Consider the following 7,897-nt stretch of genomic DNA (forward strand, 5'->3'; position numbering starts at 1 on the left):
TGCAGCCCCGCGCTCAGCCCGCCCGCGGGGGATGGAGCGGGCGGGGCGGCGCGGAGGGACCCTCCCCGGCCGGCCCTCCCTCTTCTCTCTGTTCTAGCCCTCCCCTCCTTGGCTCCCCTCCGCGCTTTCCCTGCTTTCCCGCCCTGCATTCCCCGCCTGCCGGGCTCTCCTCCCGGGTGCCGCCTCCCCGCAGTGCGGGAGCGCTGCGGAGATGGGCGGTCTCCGCTCTCAACGCTGCTGGAGCATCTCCGAGCAAACTCTGAGAGTTTGCTGCCTGAGAAGGGTGGAAGTTGTTTTTTTGAAGACGTTAAGGCTATGGTTACGTGCGCAGAGAAGCACGGTGTTTCCTGAGTTCTAGTTGTGTGACAGTCTTTGAATCACAAATCGGTTTGGGTTGGAAGGGACCTTCAAGTTCAGCTCGTCCAACCCCCCGCCATGGGCAGGGACACCTTCCACTACCCCAGGCTGCTCCGAGCCCTGTCCAGCCTGGCCTTGGACACTTCCAGGGATGTGTCTTTGAAACATTCAATTTTCCACAGCTTCTCTGGGCAACCTGTGCCAGTTTTTCACCACCCTAAGTGTTAATCTCTTTTCATTGGAAATAACTTTGTTATTCATAATCTGAATCAATGCTCCTTCAGTTTTAAACCATTACCCCTTGTTCTATTGAAGAAAGTCCTGATAAAAAGTCTGTCCTTATATTTTTTATAAGCCCCTGTGAAAAATGCATATTTTATGATTGGCTTTTCACAAATATTAAAATGAATATTATATGTGTTGTGTTAGAAAGTGATGCTGTATTAATTCCCTTAAGTAGTGTGTTACATACAGTTTTAGGTTATAAAAATTGTTAAAATAGAAACTATGCTATGTAGGATACTTTTTTTAAAGAAAGGTCTTGCAGCAAGATAGCAGCCACAGGACATCTAAATCTTTCTTTTTAGAGAAAAAGAATTTATTGCCCTCTTATTAGAAGAAATGAACTTCTTCCTGCCTCGAAGGTGCCGTTAGGATTCAGAGGAAGAAGTTGACATTGACCAGACAAAATCCTGTGTTTGAATGGAATTTATGCATCATGTATGAAATGTATGAATATGCAACAGGCTATTGTTTTTAAGGGTTAATCCTTTGTCAACGGGGGTCTTTTTCGGGCTTGTGCTGCCCAGAAAAAGGTACCCAGACATCCATAACTCTTTGTTTCTATTGTCTCATATTGTCCTAATTCAAATTGTCCAAATGATTATTACTCTAATTGTATTACTATTTTTATAACCATTTTATTACTATTTAACTTTTAAAATTTTAAAAACAAATGATTGAAAGGCTGCATTGAGGACTCTCTGGAGTCTTCTTTAGCTGAACAAACCAAATTTTCTCAGCCTTTTTTCACAGGAGAGGTGCTCCAGCCCTCTGAGCATCATCTCCAACAGCTCCATGTCCTTCCTGAGCTGCCCTATCCGTGTCCTATCCTCTGCAGCTTCTCCTGTGGAGCTGGAACCTCAGGAAGGTGCTTGTGAGCCAATAACTGGTGCCAGGAGCCCCTTCCCAGTGCTGCCAGTGCTTCTACACCCTGGTCATGACATGATTATTGCCACAGTGCATGGCCATCAGGTATATTTTGATCTTTCTTTATCTAATGGTACTTTGGGGTTTGGTTGGTTGGTTTGCAAACCTGTAAGGCTCCTTCTTGCAAGCTTTTCTCCAAACTGTTCTGCCCAGATAGATGTTTTCCAAAAGCATGTCCATGCTTTAGGGTGTGTCCATTAACTTTCCCTGGGGTTCTGATTCCTTCACCTCACACAGACTGGGTTATAAGCAAATCCATAATTATCTGCTGTCACTTTTAAATCTGCAGAGGTAGTGCCTCTGCTGGCTGTGCAGCCATGGAAAACTGGGGATTCAAATTCAAGTGCAGACATTTGAGTCAGGTCACTTCTGTGCTGTTGGCTGCAGGATGTGATGAAATTTTGGCTCCTGCTCAACACCTGATGCAGGTGGGAGGTCTCAGTATAATTACATGGGGAAAATTAAAATCAAGATCTCCCCTGACTATTGAGATCATCTTTAGAGGGTGTAACTGCATTGTATTCAACCATTTAGAGTAAAATTGATTTTTCTTCCATCTTGATGTAGCAAAATAATCCCCCAATCCTTGTTCAACATGGCAGCAGAGAGTTTATTTGTCTGGCTCTTTGAAACATTAAATCTGTATGCCAAAATAGTTCAGATCTGGGTAATTCCAACACAAATGTCAGATGGAGAAGATTAACATCTTTCAAAAGTGAGCTCATGGTCCCCTCCCATGACTTCTCAGGAAAGTCATTGTGGCACTTTGGACTCCTTCTGCTTTAGCAGGATTCATAAATTCCTAAGAATGAAATTTCATCTGAGACAGTCGTGTGAAGAATCAGTTCAAAAGTGGCAAGGAAAGTAGAATCAGTTCAAAAGTGGCAAGGTAAGGAGAATCAGTTCAAAAGTGGCAAGCTAACTTGGGTGACGACTCCTGCCTGCTGAAGGGAGTTTTTGTGGCTTTCATTCTAGCTGTTTAGGGAGGTCCTATCTCATTTGAGGGAGTTTCCTTTCAAAAAGAATAGAAACAAAAGTGAAAGAGAGGCAGGGCACTACAGAGCACTCTGTTCACAATCAGGACTTGTTTTGGATTCTGTGTTTTTCCAGCCTCTTCATGGCTTTCTCTTTTGAACAGAATTATTTTGTAGGTTAACATACGAACTGAGGAAAGATTTTTTCAAGACCCATATATTAATTTTGTTGCCCTCTATCAGGCATGATCTGTGTCCCCCTGACCAATCATTTTAAATCCTCCATGGGTATTTCTGATTTAATACTTATTTAATTAGTGCCAGTCTTGCAAGGCAAAATAAATGAAGTTTGATTTGAAAAGAGTAATGGGAAGAGCACACTCAAATCCATCTCTTCAAAAAATTATGAGTTCACTATCTTTCTGAAGATTTAAGATCTGAAAACTTCATTATACAATGACAAACAGTTTTTTTCCACACTGAAAAAGGACATTCCAAAAGTGAAACTCCAACCATTTCTAGCATTGAATGCACTGGAAAATCTTTACTACTTTCAATGCTCACTTCCATAATTAATTTAACTAATTTTTGTCTCTAAGAAGTGTAAATTTATACTGAAAATAATTTTTTTAAAGGTTTGAAGAGTTGAAAATTAGTGTTTTGAAATTTTGCCACAGTAAAGTTGGGGCACTGACACCAATGGGAAGGAAAGGTGTTTACATGCTTTTCAACAGAACCAAGTCATGTGTGTTTGTGTAGTGCTAGACCAGGGCATCTCCCCATCAAAACCTCTGATACTTCCTGGCTCCTTCATCCTGTTAAAGCTTACTCTGTGAGCCATTTAATTAGAGATAAACCTTAATCTGTTCTGTGGACTTAGGATGTGTCACTTGGCATGGCAAGGAAAGGCCTAGCAGGGGACCTGCACACTTGTTCCCAGCAGTGTGACCAGCAGGAATGTAAAATGGCTCTGGAAATGTGTAAAAATGAAGGAAGAGTGACTTGAAAAAGTCCTTCAGTTCTCATTCCTCAGTGATTGCAGGGATGGGGGTGATGAAGATGTTTTCAGAGAAGATGTTTTCCAAGGCAGACAAAGCAGAGCTGACTTTCTGGTACGTAGCAGTTCTGGATTTCAATTTCTCTGCTGAGCTGCAAAGGGGGCTGTGTTTTTCACCACAGCATGTAATTACAGTGCTGTAGCTGCAGACAGGGAATGAAGCTGATCCTCCTTCCCCCCAGCAGACACCTGAATGCTGCTCTTGGTCTGGGCTTTCTTAATCCAGCTATCAGTTCCCACAATGCAGCCGCTGACTGTTTGGCTCTGAGAGCTCAGTGGGAAATTCCTGTCTCCTCTCCTTCCTGAAGGGAAGGGGAAGTCCCTGCCCAGCTCTGCAGCCTCCCAGTTCATCTCTGGGGCACTGCAAAGCTCACCTTCAGGGCACAGGTCATGAGCAGCCTCAGCCTGCCAAGCCCCCCAGTTAAGCAGGCAGCACAGGGTTAACCTTGCAGTGTGCTCCTGAGCCCTGCACATGTGCTGGACAGATCACATCTGGCTCCTGTAGTTTGTTCATTCTTTTGTGGTCCCTGTGCCAGATTCCAGCCTCATCTTTTACTGTCAGTTGTAAACGATCTCAAATGCGTGAGTTCATTGTGATTTGTACTGCCATGGGATCAGGATCTGTTTATCACTGCAATGCACTTTTGGCCTGTAGTTTTACACAAACAACTGCAATGGTTTGACTGGCCCAAAACACACCTATGAATTAAATTAGTCAGACCTGACATCTCTCTTTTAATGCCCCAAGCAGTGGATTTGAGAAAAAGAACAGGCAATATCTTGCATGGACATGCCACAGTCATGTCCAAAAGTGCTGTAGGAAGAATACTCCAGATCTAACTTTGGATCTCTCCATTTTGGTTAAGAAAATACTTAAATAAAAATAAATACCTTTTGCCTGTTAATATATTGTATATATTTTAAGCTTGTTCTTAACTTGTGTCAGTTATATAGGGGCACTTCCAAAAGTACATTGTCCTTTCTGTGTGCTCATTATGAAATCTCTCTTTGAGAGATTTAGTACCATAAAATCACTGAATGGTTTGGGTTGGAAGGGACCATAAAGCTCATCCAATTCCAACCCCTGCCATGGGCAGGGACACCTTCCATTATCCCAGGTTGTTCCAAGCCCCATCCAGCCTGGCCTTGGGCACTCCCAGGGATGGGGCAGCCACAGCTTCTCTGGGCACCCTGTGCCAGGGCCTCACCACCCTCACAGGGAAGAATTTCTTCCCCGTATCCCATCTAATTCTGTCCTCTTTGAGTTTGAAGCCATTCCCCCTTGTCCTAACACCAGTACCTGGTTAGCTCTCAAGCACCAGGATTGTCATGAGGCACATCCCAGGAAATCACCCGCATGTTACTCACTGAATGAATACAGTTGGTTTCACTAAGGTGCCCTGACCCAAGATTCCTTCTCACAGTGGGGGTTTTTTAACACAAATCATTTCTGTGTCATTGCTTTAACTATGATGTGGAATGCCACAACAGAGAGGTTCTGTTTGACAGAAAGGTCTCACATTTCAACATTTCTGTTTGTCTTAGAGTGAAAGATTTCGGTTAAAGGAAAAATACGTCATTTTGGATAATTGAAACTACTTTATAATTGCAATATATATGTATTCCCTGTAAGGGATACATGGCTCTGCTTTCCTGCATTCCCCAGAGATCCCTGAAGTAGCAGCAACTCTTTTCAGCTGCGGATTCCAAAGCTGGACCTGGCCTTGTGGCTGTTCCCCATTCACACAACCAGTCTTGTGTGAAGCACTAGATGATGCTCCCTGGCCAGGGGGGCAAAGGGAATGTTTATAGATGCTCTTAAGTCTTTTTCTGTGTTACACTAACAAAGTAATAATGTTGAAATAGGTTCATTGCAGTCTCAGCTCTGGAGGGAGCTAGGAAGAGATCCATAACACATCCATCTGCCTCCACATCATTTCAGAGAGGAAGAATTGTCCCTGGCACACAGCAAAGCCTTGCTATGCAATCAACTTAAGCCTTGAAGCATGAAATTTGATTTTCTTTACCATAGGTAAGTGCTTTTAAACTCCACTGAAAATGGAAGACAAATATTTCTCTTTAGGATGCCAGTTCTCAGTGTATGCAGAGAAATTACTTTTTTTTTTTGAGGCTTCTTCTCAGCAAAACATCTGTCACACACCTGTCCATCTTCATCTAGGCTACAAGACTGGACTGTCCAGAGGCTTGTGAGTGGGAAACACAGGTCAGTGGAACCCCTGCAAGACAGGGGAAGCTTGAATTACTGGTGGAGATCACTGGGTTATCAGTTAGTTGGAGCAAAGCTGAAGGAAACCTTGGGTGTGGTGAATATACCAATCACATCACAGTGGTGATAAACAATCCATGTGCTTTATGTTATAAAGGTACTGTATAAATGTCAGTTGCAGGCATTATATTAGAATTTTGTGTATCTGCATCTTTGGTGACCAGATGGGATTTTCAGTGACACCTAACTGTGAAGGCATTTGCCTTCTGTCCTGAAAATTGAGCAGAAATTCCCCATAGCTTCTGCCAGAGAGAGCATTGAAACAGCTCTGGGCCAGTTTGCCACAAGAACAGAGACTGAATTGAGCTGGAACTGATAACAGATGGCAAATTTTTCCAGATGCAAGATGTTTTCTTGTGCTTGTACAGCACTGAAACTCAGTAAACAGAAAGAGCTCAAGGAGGAATAGAAAGCGAAGCAGTCTCCTGAGTCTGTGTGCATTTCAGTTTCATCATTCCTACTCCAAAGTTGTGTAATATTTAACTGAAAAAAGACATTTGTAACTATAACAATCTTTAACTAAAAGCAAACTGCAGTGGACTTCATCGAGCTGCAGTATATTTACTCTTGGGCCAAGATTTTTTTTGCTTTTTCTCACTGATTTTCAACTTAAGCTAACATTGATTGGCAAAACAAGAACTTGAGTATCTGGGAATAAAACTCATGCAACAAACACTTCCCTGGGCTCTTCGAAGCAGGATTTCCTTATTTAATTGGAAAGGAAGTTGAAAAAAGTTCCTGACAATAAATATCTAATACAAAAAATCTTAAAGTAGAGAACATAACATTTTTTAAAGAAAAAACCCCACTGGTTTAAGAGCTAGTGATTGCTACACAGCAATCAATTTGCTTATTCTGGGTAACCACTTATCTTTTTCCATTAATTTTTAGCTAGCCCTGAGATGTAACTTAATACAGGAGTGCTCCACCAAACAAACCCTGGAGACTTTTTCATATCTTAGCAGGCTAAACATTCTCAACTTGTTTCCAACTTTGTTCAGTCATTACTCTTATTTGTCTGAACACCACAATGGTGGTGGTGCTCTGGTCACAGAGTTTTAAAGTCATCCATTAACCAGAAAGGGGATTCAGGCAATGCAAATAAAGGCCATCTGAAAATAAAAGATGTCAACACTTGGAAGGAATGAGATTGCACAGAGGTGCTTTGAAGCTTATCAAAGTATCATCCTTCTTTGTTGCAGGTGTCTCTGCAGAGCAGAGTGCACAGGATTCAGGAATCCCTTTCACTTTGGATGGGATTCCAGGTGGACTTTAAGGGTTGTTGGATCTTTCTACAGCTGGAAACACAAGCCCCTCAAATTGTGCACTCTCCTTTGGCAGAGCCACAGTTTCTGAGCTGGGAAAAGGAGACACGGCCAGGTCCTTGCAGGGAGGGAGAGGAGGCACCAAGGGTGAGCTCAAGGGTCCTGCAGTGGGTCTGAGGCTTTACAAATCCCCAAATTCAGGCTAGCCTTAACCCCCCAGCATGTCCTGCCCTTCCTGTGCTGTGCTGGACCAGGACAGTGATCAGTGGGGCCACTGTGCAAAGACAGGTCACAGAGGAAGGGTAAACCCTCCACTTTTTAAAAGGTCTGTGTTGATTCTGGCTTTTCTAGGAGTTTTTTCACAGCAGCAATACCAAACCTCCACAGGGACACAGCAAAAATCACGGCAAACTGCATAAGGGCAGAGAAGAATGGAAGGAAACACTTGAACCAGTTTTTCTGCCAAAGAAAATGTCCATGTGATGACATGGTCTTGATATAGGTGACCTTTTTTCATTTTATAAAGATTTGTAGATGTAATAAGAAAAAGAGAAAAAAAAATCAGATTTTATGGTGAAAGAGGAAAGACTGGAAATAGATCAGAAGTATGTGCTGAGGGTTCAAAACAAGCCCAGATATTAAAGTAATCCATACTTGCCTGTAAAGTATTTTGCAATAGTAAAATAATTTCCAAACTTTTTAATGATGAGTGCTGGAAACTTGTTTTGGCAGAATCAGTGCATGAGAT

The sequence above is a fragment of the Serinus canaria genome, chromosome 9 (genome assembly GCF_022539315.1).
Source record: "Serinus canaria isolate serCan28SL12 chromosome 9, serCan2020, whole genome shotgun sequence".
Taxonomy (NCBI): Eukaryota; Metazoa; Chordata; class Aves; order Passeriformes; family Fringillidae; genus Serinus; species Serinus canaria.